Here is a 10,915-nt window from a genome sequence, read left to right on the forward strand (position 1 = left end):
TATGCTCTTCAGTCCTAAGACGCTATGGAGGCAGAATTCCCTCAAGTCCTTCCTTACACAGAAACTTCAGGCTTTTTTTTTTTTTTTTTTGAGATGTGTTAGGGACCCAACCCAGCAAAGGCCCTCCACCAAGGCAGATGTTCCCCCCGCCACCTGTTTGTTTTTCTCCATCTCCTGCTTTTCTCACCACCTGCAGGCCCTCTGCCAAGGCGGATGTTCCCCAGCTGTTGTTTTTTTCTCCTAACATCTGCCCATCAACCAGGATGTGGCTTTACCCAGAAACAGCTCCCACTCCCTCCCTAAAATATACTTATACCCCCTAGTCTGTAAGCCTGGGCTGCTGCCTCCTCTGATTGCTGTGGAGCAGCCCAACAGGTTAATAAACTTGCTTGCCTGACTTTGGGTCTACTCGTTCTTTCTCTCGGCTAACCTTATATTTTGGTGCCGAAACCCAGGAATGGGTAGGCTCTGGCCGGGCATCCCCAGAGGACTTTCTGTCTGTCTCTCTCTCTCTCTCTCTCTCTCTTTCTCTCTCTCTCTCTCTCTCTCTCTCTCCCCCCTTCCCTCCCTCTCTCCTCCTGGGCTGTGTGCTAGAGCCATTCCCCCTCATCCCACCTCTCTCCTGGCCACCCTCCCCTTCCCGAACCTGCCGAAGACCTGGAGGATTTCTCAGACTCTCCCATTGTTGGCAACCTCATTCATCATTAGAGCTTCTGCAGAGGTGAGTAAAAGAGACTCTTGCCATTTACCCAGAATCCTTGACCGTCTCTGAATTCCCGAAAGACCCAGCGCTGGGCCAAGGGCTTCCTCTGGCCTCCAGGCCTCTGGCTCCTCCATTTCAGGGACGCCTGACTCAGTGGCTACCTCCTCTATTCTGGACAGGGCTTGCAGGACAGGGGACACCCTCTCCTGCCATCCTTGTTGATCGGCAGTCTCTTCTTCCTCTACCCACCCCTCTCCATTCACCATAGGAGTTTCTCATTCTACGCTTCCTAAGACCACTCCTCTTGGGTGTCTTCTGTGCAACCTCAGTGTCCTCAGGCTCCGTTCAAAGGTCCATCCTAAGAAGCTGCTTTTCTACTCTAATACTGCCTGGCCTCAATACAGATTAGACAATAGCTCCCAATGGCCCGAAAACGGCACTTTCAATTTCAATGTACTTAAAGACTTAGACAACTTTTGCCACCGCAATGGGAAATGGTCCGAGATTCCTTATGTTCAGGCTTTCTTCACTCTCCGTAGCCACCCTTCTCTCTGCTAGTCTTGTTCTACTTTCCAAATCCTCCTCGCCTGCCCCAAACCCAACTTGCCCTCTGCCACTCTCCTACAGCCCCAGTCGATGACTCCTCTTCTTTTAACCCCGCCAATTTCCCCCTCCTCGCCACCATCGTGGTCCTCCATTAAACCACCCCAATCCCCCACCTTATGTCACCGTTCCTATTCTGCCCCCTTCTCCCCCTCTCTCCAACCACTCTGCCTCTGACTCCGAATCCTCACCGTCTCTACCCCTTACCCATTCTCAGGCCCAACATGCCCCTTAACCAGCCCCCTCACGTCCCATCCGGGAGGTGGCAGGAGCTGAGGGGATTGTCCGTGTCCACATCCCTTTCTCCCTCTGACCTCTCCCAAATTGGAAAATGTCTTGGGTCCCACTGCTCCAATTCCAATACTTACAACAAATAATTTAAATATCTTACCCCATGTTATGAACTCACTTGGCATGATCTCTACATCATCCTCTCTTCCACCCTCCTTCCAGAAGAGAAGGAAAGATTGTGTCTCGCAGCCCAGGCACACGCCACCGATCTTCATCGGCAAGATCCTACTAAGCCTGTAGGAGTCACTGCTGTTCCCCAGGAAGAGCCTTCCTGGGAGTACCAACCCACACAACCTGGCCGGGCATCCCGTAACCATATGATTACCTGCCTCATTGCAGGCCTTAACAAAGCTGCCCATAAGGTTGTAAATTTTGAAAACCTTAAGACATTTCCCAAAAGGCAGATGAAAATCCTGCCCAATTCCTTTCCCGCCTTATAGAGGCTCTGCAAAAATACACCTGCATCGACCCTTCCTCCCGAGAAGGAACTGTTGTTCTTAATACCTGTTTTATCTCCCAATCTGCCCCGACACCTGGTGCAAACTTAAAAAGGTTGAAGATGGCCTTCAAACCCCACAACAAGACCTCCTTAACCTGGCTTTCAAAGTCTTCAATAACAGGGATGAGCAAAGTAAATTAGATAGAGCCTAAAGAGAGAGATCACGCTAAATACCAGCTTCTAGCTGTGGCTATCTGTCAACACAGCCATAGTACCCAAGGGCACAAAAGACCCGATAGCAGTAATCCTCCCAGGCACTGCTTTAAGTGTGGCAAAGATGGCCACTGGGCACAGGCATGTCCTAACCCACGAGTGCTGAAGAACCCTTGCCCAGTCTGCCAGCAGACAGGCCATTGGAAGTCTGACCATCGTCTCAACAGATGGACAGGAAAGCCTGCACCTCAGAACCACCTCCCCTTCAGCGAGACAAAAAGTGAAGAATCGCTTACACTCCCACAGCTCCTTGACCTAGCTTCTGAGAACGGACAAGTCGCAGGGCCCCCAGTCCCAACAGCCATCAATGCACCAGAGCCCAGTGTAACTCTGCTAGTAGCAGGTAAGCCAATCTCCTTTATTTATTTATTTATTTATTTTTTGAGACGGAGTCTTGCTCTGTCGCTCAGGCTGGAGTGCAGTGGCTGGATCTCAGCTCACTGCAAGCTCCGCCTCCCGGGTTTATGCCATTCTCCTGCCTCAGCCTCCCAAGTAGCTGGGACTACAGGCACCCACCACCTCGCCCAGCTAGTTTTTTGTATTTTTTAGTAGAGATGGGGTTTCACCATGTTAGCCAGGATGGTCTCAATCTCCAGGATGGTCGTGATCCGCCCGTCTTGGCCTCCCAAAGTGCTGGCTGGGATTACAGGCTTGAGCCACAGTGCCCGGCCACCAATCTCCTTTTTAATCAATACCAGGGCCACCTACTCGGCCTTGCCTGAATTCTCAGTACCAATTCTCCCCTCTCAATCTCAGTTGTGGGGGTTGACAGACTCATCTAGCATCCATGCACCACCAGACCTCTTACTCATTCCCTATTCAATACCATTTTCTCATAGTCTTTCCTTATCGTGCCTCATTGCCCCATCCCCATTCTAGGCTGAGACTTTTTGCCAAATTCAAGGCTTGTATCACCTTTTCTTGTCTCCCTCAACCCGAGTCCCTCCTACTCCTCTCCTCCAGTCCAGTCCCTGACCCCTCTCCCCAGCACCCACTTCCTTCCTCTCTTATGAACTCAGTACTGTAGGATACTACTACGCCTTCCCTAACTGCTCACTATGACCCCATCAAAATCCAGCTAAAAGACTCCTCCAAATTCTCCAACATCCCCCAATACCCCATTTCCCTAACCCACCAAAAGAATCTATAGCTCATCGTAAACAAGCTCTGCTCACATGGTCTTCTTCAGCCAACACACTCTCCATGTAACACCCCCATCCTCCCTGTTAAAAACTCAGACGGCTCATACCAACTCATTCAAGACCTCCGAGCCATGAATCAGGCAGTCCGCCATATTCACCCCATAGTCCCTGACCTGTATACACTTCTCTCTCTCATCCCCTCCAATACCACCCACTACACTGCTATTGACCTAAAAGATGCCTTCTTTACCATTCCCCTACATCCTGATTCCCAGAACCTCTTTGCCTTCACCTGGGCTGACCCTGACACCCTCCAATCACAGCAACTCACATGGGCTGTCCTTCCCCAAGGCTTCAGGGATAGTCCTCATTTCTTTGGGCAAGCCCTAGCCCAAGACCTCACCTCCTTGGACCTTTCCCCCAGCCGTCTTCTTCAATATGTGGATGACCTCCTCCTCTGTAGTCCCTCCCTAGAAGACTCTCAGACTCACACTATTACCCTTCTAAACTTTCTTGCTAACAAAGCGTATACGGTCTCCCCCTCCAAAGTCCAACTCTCCACCCCAACAGTAACACAATTAGGAGTCCACCTCCTAGCTTCATCTCCCAAATCAGCCAACAGGTTTCTCAGTCCCTCAGTGTCCAGTGGCGCCTCCATATCCCATATCAACCCCAGTCATCAGGAAAAGTTGAAAGGGCAAATGGCGTCCTTAAAACTCAGTTAACCAAACTCACTCTTGAAGTCCAAAACGCTGGACCTCCCTTCAGCCCATAGCCCTAGTCCGCAGCAGAGCCAGCTCAAAAGCACCCTCTTGGCCGGGCGCGGTGGCTCAAGCCTGTAATCCCAGCACTTTGGGAGGCCGAGATGGGCGGATCACGAGGTCAGGAGATCGAGACCATCCTGGCTAACATGGTGAAACCCCGTCTCTACTAAAAAATACAAAAAACTAGCCGGGCGAGGTGGTGGGCGCCTGTAGTCCCAGCCACTCAGGAGGCTGAGGCAGGAGAATGGCGTAAACCCGGGAGGTGAAGCTTGCAGTGAGCTGAGATCCGGCCACTGCACTCCAGCCTGGGCAACGGAGCGAGACTCCGTCTCAAAAAAAAAAATAAATAAATAAAGCACCCTCTTTCCTCAGTCCATTTGAGTTAATGTATGGACGCCCTTTCCTCGTACAAAACAGGCCCCCTTCTAACTCTCAGCTAGGAGAATACGTCCCAACACTCTCTCATCCACCATCTCCTCCGTGAACAAGCTGACTAGGCCCTCCCAAAACCCCATGAAGGCTCCACCAACCAGACTCTCCTTCCAGGAAAGCATGTCTTCTTAAAAACTCTTAACCCGACCAGCCCCAGGTCTAAGTGGGAAGGCCCCTTCCAAATCATCCTCACAATCCCCACTGCAGCCAAACTCTCAGGACATGCTTCTTGGTACCAACTTTCTAGATTAAAGAGGGCTCCTACAACTGATCCGCCTACAACTGACCCACCCATCGCCTTCCGCCAATTCTCCAGTACCCTCCTTGGCCCAACTAAACTCTGCCTCGTGCCTGTCCATAAAGGAGACACTTAAACAATACCCAGACTCCTCTTTCTCCTCCTGACAATCGCAATTACATTCCTGATTTCTCTCAAATGCCCTGTTCCTGCCTACCTTGCCACTTCACCCTCTTCATCCTCTCCACCAAGACATCTCCTGGTTTCAGCTCCAAACTCCCACTCCGGACTCTCTTTTAGAGTGGATAGATGACCTCCTCTTTCAAGGCACCCTATATGACTTTTCCCCAGATGAAATGCACTTATTTACTTTCCTACTTACTCTTTGCCTATTTAACTCTCCTAATCCATTGGCTGCCCCACATAACCATATCTACCCTTCCAACACTACCCAGCTACCTCTGCAAGACCCTTAGCTTAACTCCCTCCCTACGAAACCAGTCCAACCCCATCCTAGCAAAAGACTGCTGGCTCTGTATCTCCCTATCGACTACCACCTATGTGGCCACCCCTGTTCCCTCAAAAGACTGGGTTCTTACTAAGTTAACCTATCACCCCCGTTATGAAGGAAAAAGCCCTTTACAACTTTTAGACATGCAGTCATTGGCTAAATTTTCTGACATAGATATGACAAAAAACACTCTGACAGGGCGCATAGTACAACTTTTTATGCTCCTATATCTCCAGCCTTACCCAATATACAAGTAATGACAAGCCCATTCACGGCCCTGCGACCACCAACGCCGGTCTGACTTTCCAAGCCCCTGTGCGTATCCAGTGTAATCTGCCCTCAGGTCTACCTTTAGGTCACCTACTGTCCCATCAATGTAACCATACCTTACAGCTTCAAGCCCCAAACGACCACCAAAATTTTAAGGTCACCAAAACGGCCGAATTTAAACTCGTCCACTTCTCAGGACCCCCAAAAGTCACCACCAGCTCTTTACTTAAACAGTCAAGATTTTGTAATGGCAGACATACAGGCTGTATGGCCATTCACCCGTGGACCTCTTGCAGCACAGCTCCCCTCCTGGCCAAATGCCTCCTTATACCCTCTTTCAATTACTCTTTCGAATGGCTCCTGGTAGACATAAAACAATTCTTTCTCCAATGGGAGAATAAAACACGAGGAGCCACTCCAATTATCCCTGCAACTCCTTTTCAGCCACTCACTGGAGCCGCCTTAGCAAGCACTCTAGGCGTGTGGGAGAATGAAAATAAACTCACATGCTTTTTCAGTATACATAACCAGTTCTTTCTGCCCAGCCAAGGTATATCTTTCTTGTGTGGAACCTCAACCTATGTCTGCCTCCCTACCAATTGGACTGGCACCTGTACCCTAGTCTTCTTAAACCCCAAAATTGACATTGCCCCTGGAAATCAGAGTTTACCAATCCCTATTAAAACTCAAGTCCGTCAACGCAGAGCTGTACAGCTAATACCCCTGCTTATAGGACTAGGAATTACTATTGCAACAGGAACAAGGATAGCAGGCTTGTCTGTTGGGAGAAAAGCTGAGTGATGGGAGAGAAGCTGAGGCAGGCTTGCATGTCTGACATAATGTAAAAGAGTCTTGGAACATGTCCAGGGTCCAGGGTTTAAAACCCCTCATGGCCTGGCCAGTCGCCGCGGCTCACGCCTGTAATCCCAGCACTTTGGGAGGCCGAGGAGGGCGGATTACTAGGTCAGGAGATTGAGACCATCCTGGCTAACATGGAGAAACCCCATCTCTACCAAAAACACAAAAAATTAGCTGAGCGTGGTGGCGGGCACCTGTAGTCCCAGCTACTTGGGAAGCTGAGGCAGGAGAATGGCGTGAACCTGGGAGACGGAGCTTGCAGTGAGCCAAGATTGCACCATTACACTCTAGCCTGGGCAAGGAAGCAAGACTTTGTCTCAAAAAAACAAAAGAAAAGAAAAGAAAAGAAAAAAACCCTCGTGGCCTTTGGAATGTTTCTAGACTTGCTGGCTCCTTGCTTCTAGCACTCCCATTATCTCAAGTAGCCATATGTTTCAAAGAAAAATGCTACACCCTCACAGCTGTAGCTCATTCACTTGATACAGTGCTTCCTTTCAACCCCCACATCCTCACCACCTGTTTCTTTGTTTGATCACCAATAAATAGCGTGGGCTCCCAGAGCTCAGGTCCTTCGCAGCCTCCATACTAGAGTTGCTCCCCTGGTCCCACTTTCTCTCTTGTCTTTTCTTATTCCTTTGACTCCGCTGGACTTCGTAGCCCCCACGGCCTGGTGTTGGGCCTTATCACCCCAATACTTGTCCACCTCTCTGTCCTACTACACGCTGTCTCAAAAGATCGCTCGGACAGCCTACAAGACATAGCTGAATCTATCCTTATTCTCCAATCCCAAATAGACATTTTTTTTTTTTTTTGAAACAAAGTCTCGCTCTGTCGCCCAGGCTGGAGTGCAATGGCGTGAGCTGGGCTCCCTGCAAGCTCCGCCTCCCAAATTCAGGCCATTCTCCTGCCTCAGCCTCCAAAATAGCTGGGACCACAGGCGCCCGCCACCATGCCCAGCTAATTTTTTGCATTTTTCGTAGAGACGAGGCTTCACCGTGTTAGCCAGGATGGTCTCGATCTCCTGACCTTGTGATCCGCCCACCTCAGCCTCCCAAAGTGCTGGGATTACAGGCGTGAGCCACCGCACCCAGCCCCGAATAGACTCTTTAGCAGCAGTGTCACTTCAAAACCGTTGAGGTTTAGATCTCCTCACTGCCGAAAAAGGTGGACTGTGCATCTTCTTAGGAGACAAGTGCTGTTTCTATACTAACCAGTCAGGACTAGTACGAGATGCAGCCTGACGGTTAAATGAAAGGGCTTCTGAAATCAGGCAGCGCCTTTCAGACTCCTGGCCCCAGTGGTTTCGTAACCCCTAGGCACCCTGGCTAATGCCCCTCCTGGGCCCTGCCATAACCCTTTTTCTCCTTTTAGCATTTGGCCCTTGCCTCCTACATCTGCTTACCCAGTTTTTACGGGACCATATTAGAACCTTCACCCATGGTGAGAGGTGACAACGTGCTAACAGCCCTCGCTCGCTCTCGATGGGTCCGTACAAGACATGATGCTACTTTAAGAATACCAGCAGCTTCGCCGGGCGCGGTGGCTCCAGCCTGTAATCCCAGCACTTTGGGAGGCCGAGACGGGTGGATCACGAGGTCAGGAGATCGAGACCATCCTGGCTAACACGGTGAAACCCCGTCTCTACTAAAAAAAAATACAAAAACTAGCCGGGCGAGGTGGCGGGCGCCTGTAGTCCCAGCTACTCGGGAGGCTGAGGCAGGAGAATGGCGTAAACCCAGGAGGCGGAGCTTGCAGTGAGCTGAGATCCGGCCACTGCACTCCAGCCTGGGCGACAGAGCGAGACTCTGTCTCAAAAAAAAAAAAAAAGAATACCAGTAGCTTCAAGAACAACTGTACCAACCCCACAGCCTTTCTCCATAAACATTGCCCCTCTTCAGCTAGAAGCAGTCAGAAGGCACCAACACCCCTTCTCTATTACCTATTAAAGGCTGGAATGTTAGGGACCCAACCCAGCAAAGGCCCTCTGCCAAGGCGGATGTTTTCCCCACCCCTTGTTTTGCTCTGTCCCCTCTTTTTCTCACCACCTACAGGTCCTCTGCCAAGGCAGATGGTCCCCAGCTGTTGTTTTTTTCCCCTAACATCTGCCCATCAACCAGGAAGTGGTTTTACCCAGAAACAGCCCCTAGGTGCCCCTGCTCCCTCCCTAAAATATACTTATACCCTCTAGTCTATAAGCCCGGGCTGCTGCTTCCTCTGATTGCTGTGGAGCAGCCCAGCAGGTTAATACACTTGCTTGCCTGACTTTGGGTCTACTCATTCTTTCTCTCAGCTAACCTTACAAGATGGAGTTTTGCTCTTGTTGCCCAGGCTGTAGTGCAATGGCACGATCTCGCCTCACTGCAACCTTTGCCTCCCGGGTTCAAGTGATTCTCCAGCCTCAGTCTCCCAAGCTGGGATTACAGGTATATGCCACCATGCCCGGCTAATTTTGTATATTTAGTCGGGGGGGGGGGCGGGTTTCTCCATGTTGTTCAGGCTGGTCTCGAACTCCTGACCTCAGGTGATCTGCCCACCTGGTGGCTCCACCTGGTGGAGCACTCAGGTGCCTCCCAAAGTGCTGGGATTACACTGAACCACTGCACCTGGCTTTTTTCTCTCTCTCTCTCCCTCTTTTTTTTTTTTTGACACAGAGTTTCACTCTTGTTGCCTTGTTGCCCAGGCTGGAGTGTAATGGCACTATCTCGGCTCACTGCAACCTCTACGCCCCCGACCCCAGGTCAAGCAATTCTCCTGCCTCAGCCTCCAGAGTAGCTGGGATTGCAGGTGTGCACCCACATGTCCAGCTAATTTTCGTGTTTTCAGTAGAGATGGGGTTTCACACGTTGACCAGTGCAATGGTGTGATCTCTGCTCACTGCAACCTCCACCTCCCAGGTTCAATCAATTATCCTTCCTCAGCCTCCCAAGTAACTGGGATTACAGGTGCATGCCACCACTCCCAGCTAATTTTTTTGTCTTTTAGTAGAGACAGGGTTTCACTGTGTTGCCCAGGCTGGTCTGGAACGCCTGAGCTCAGGCAATCCACCTGCCTCAGCCCCCCAAAGTTGCTTGGATTATAGGTGTGAGCCGCCGTGCCCAGCTGAATTCTATTGATTTAAATGTTTACTAAACCTAAAAAATACCTTCTGGCTGGGCACAGCGGATCACGACTGTAATCCCAGCACTTTGGTAGGCCAAGGTGGGCGGAGCACTTGAGGCCAGGAGTTCAAGACCAGCCTGGCCAACATAGTGAAACTCTGCCTTTATTTATTTATTTATTTTTTTGAGACGGAGTCTTGCTCTGTCACCCAGGCTGGAGTACAGTGGCGCGATCTTGGCTCACTGCAAGCTCTGCTTCCTGGGTTCACGCCATTCTCCTGCCTCAGCCTCCTGAGTAGCTGGGACTACAGGCGCCCACCACCATACCCGTCTAATTTTTTGTGTTTTCAGTAGAGACGGGGTTTCACCATGTTAGCCAGGATGGTCTTAATCTCTTGACCTTGTGATCCGCCCGCCTCGGCCTTCCAAAGTGCTGGGATTACAGGCGTGAGCTACCATGCCTGGCCGAAACCCTGTCTTTATTAAAAGTACAAAAAATGGGGCCGGGCTCGGTGGCTCATGCCTGTAATCCGGCCACTGCACTCCAGCCTGGGTGACAGAGCAAGACTCCGTCTCAAAAAAAAAAAAAAGAGCAGGCTACGCCAGCTGCAGTGGTACATGCCTGTAGTCCCAGCTACTCAGGAGGCTGAGGATGGAGGATTGCTTGAGCCCAGGAGGTGGAGATCAGCCAGGGCAACACAGTGAGATCCCAGCTCAAAAAAAAATTTTTCTTTAATGGCTGGCACAGTGGCTCACCCATAATCCCAATGCTTTGGGAGGCCCAGGCAGGAGAATCACTTGAGACCAGGAGTTTGAGACCAGCCTGAGCAACACAGTAAGACCACCTTCTCTACAAAACATTAAAAAATTAGCCAGGAGTGGTGGTGCATGCCTGTAGTCCCAGCTACTTGGGAGCTGGGGCAGGAGAATCACTTGAGCTTCAATGAGGCTCAAGTGAAGCTGCAGTGAGCTATGACTGCACCACTGTACTCCAGCCTGGGGGAAAGGGCAAGACCTCATCTCCATAAATAAATAAACCAACAAACAAATACATAAGGTGTGCTAGCCTGTTCCATTTTCCAGCCTCTTGCTTGTTAGACCCTCTTGGGTCTTCCATGGCTTCTACCACTTCTGTCCCCTGAGTCACTCAAAGGAGGGGTCGTGCCTCCTGCCTGAGACAGTTCTTCAGGTATCTGAAGACAGTTTTCATATCTTCCCTCCTCCTGCTCTACCCAACCTCTCTTCCCAGCCCATTCTCTTTATCCAGGTTTCCAGCTGTAGCCCTTCGAGTAG

The 10,915-nt window shown here is 50.6% G+C and overlaps 1 protein-coding gene across 2 annotated transcripts in view; it reads right to left on the bottom strand.

Annotated features, from left to right (window-relative positions):
• The window catches only part of LOC105509158 (taste receptor type 1 member 1), a 24,387-nt gene that overhangs the window by 11,028 nt on the left and 2,444 nt on the right, over window positions 1–10,915 (bottom strand). The window lies entirely within an intron of this gene.

The sequence above is a fragment of the Colobus angolensis genome, unplaced genomic scaffold (assembly GCF_000951035.1).
Source record: "Colobus angolensis palliatus isolate OR3802 unplaced genomic scaffold, Cang.pa_1.0 Scaffold170, whole genome shotgun sequence".
NCBI classification, from domain to species: domain Eukaryota; kingdom Metazoa; phylum Chordata; class Mammalia; order Primates; family Cercopithecidae; genus Colobus; species Colobus angolensis.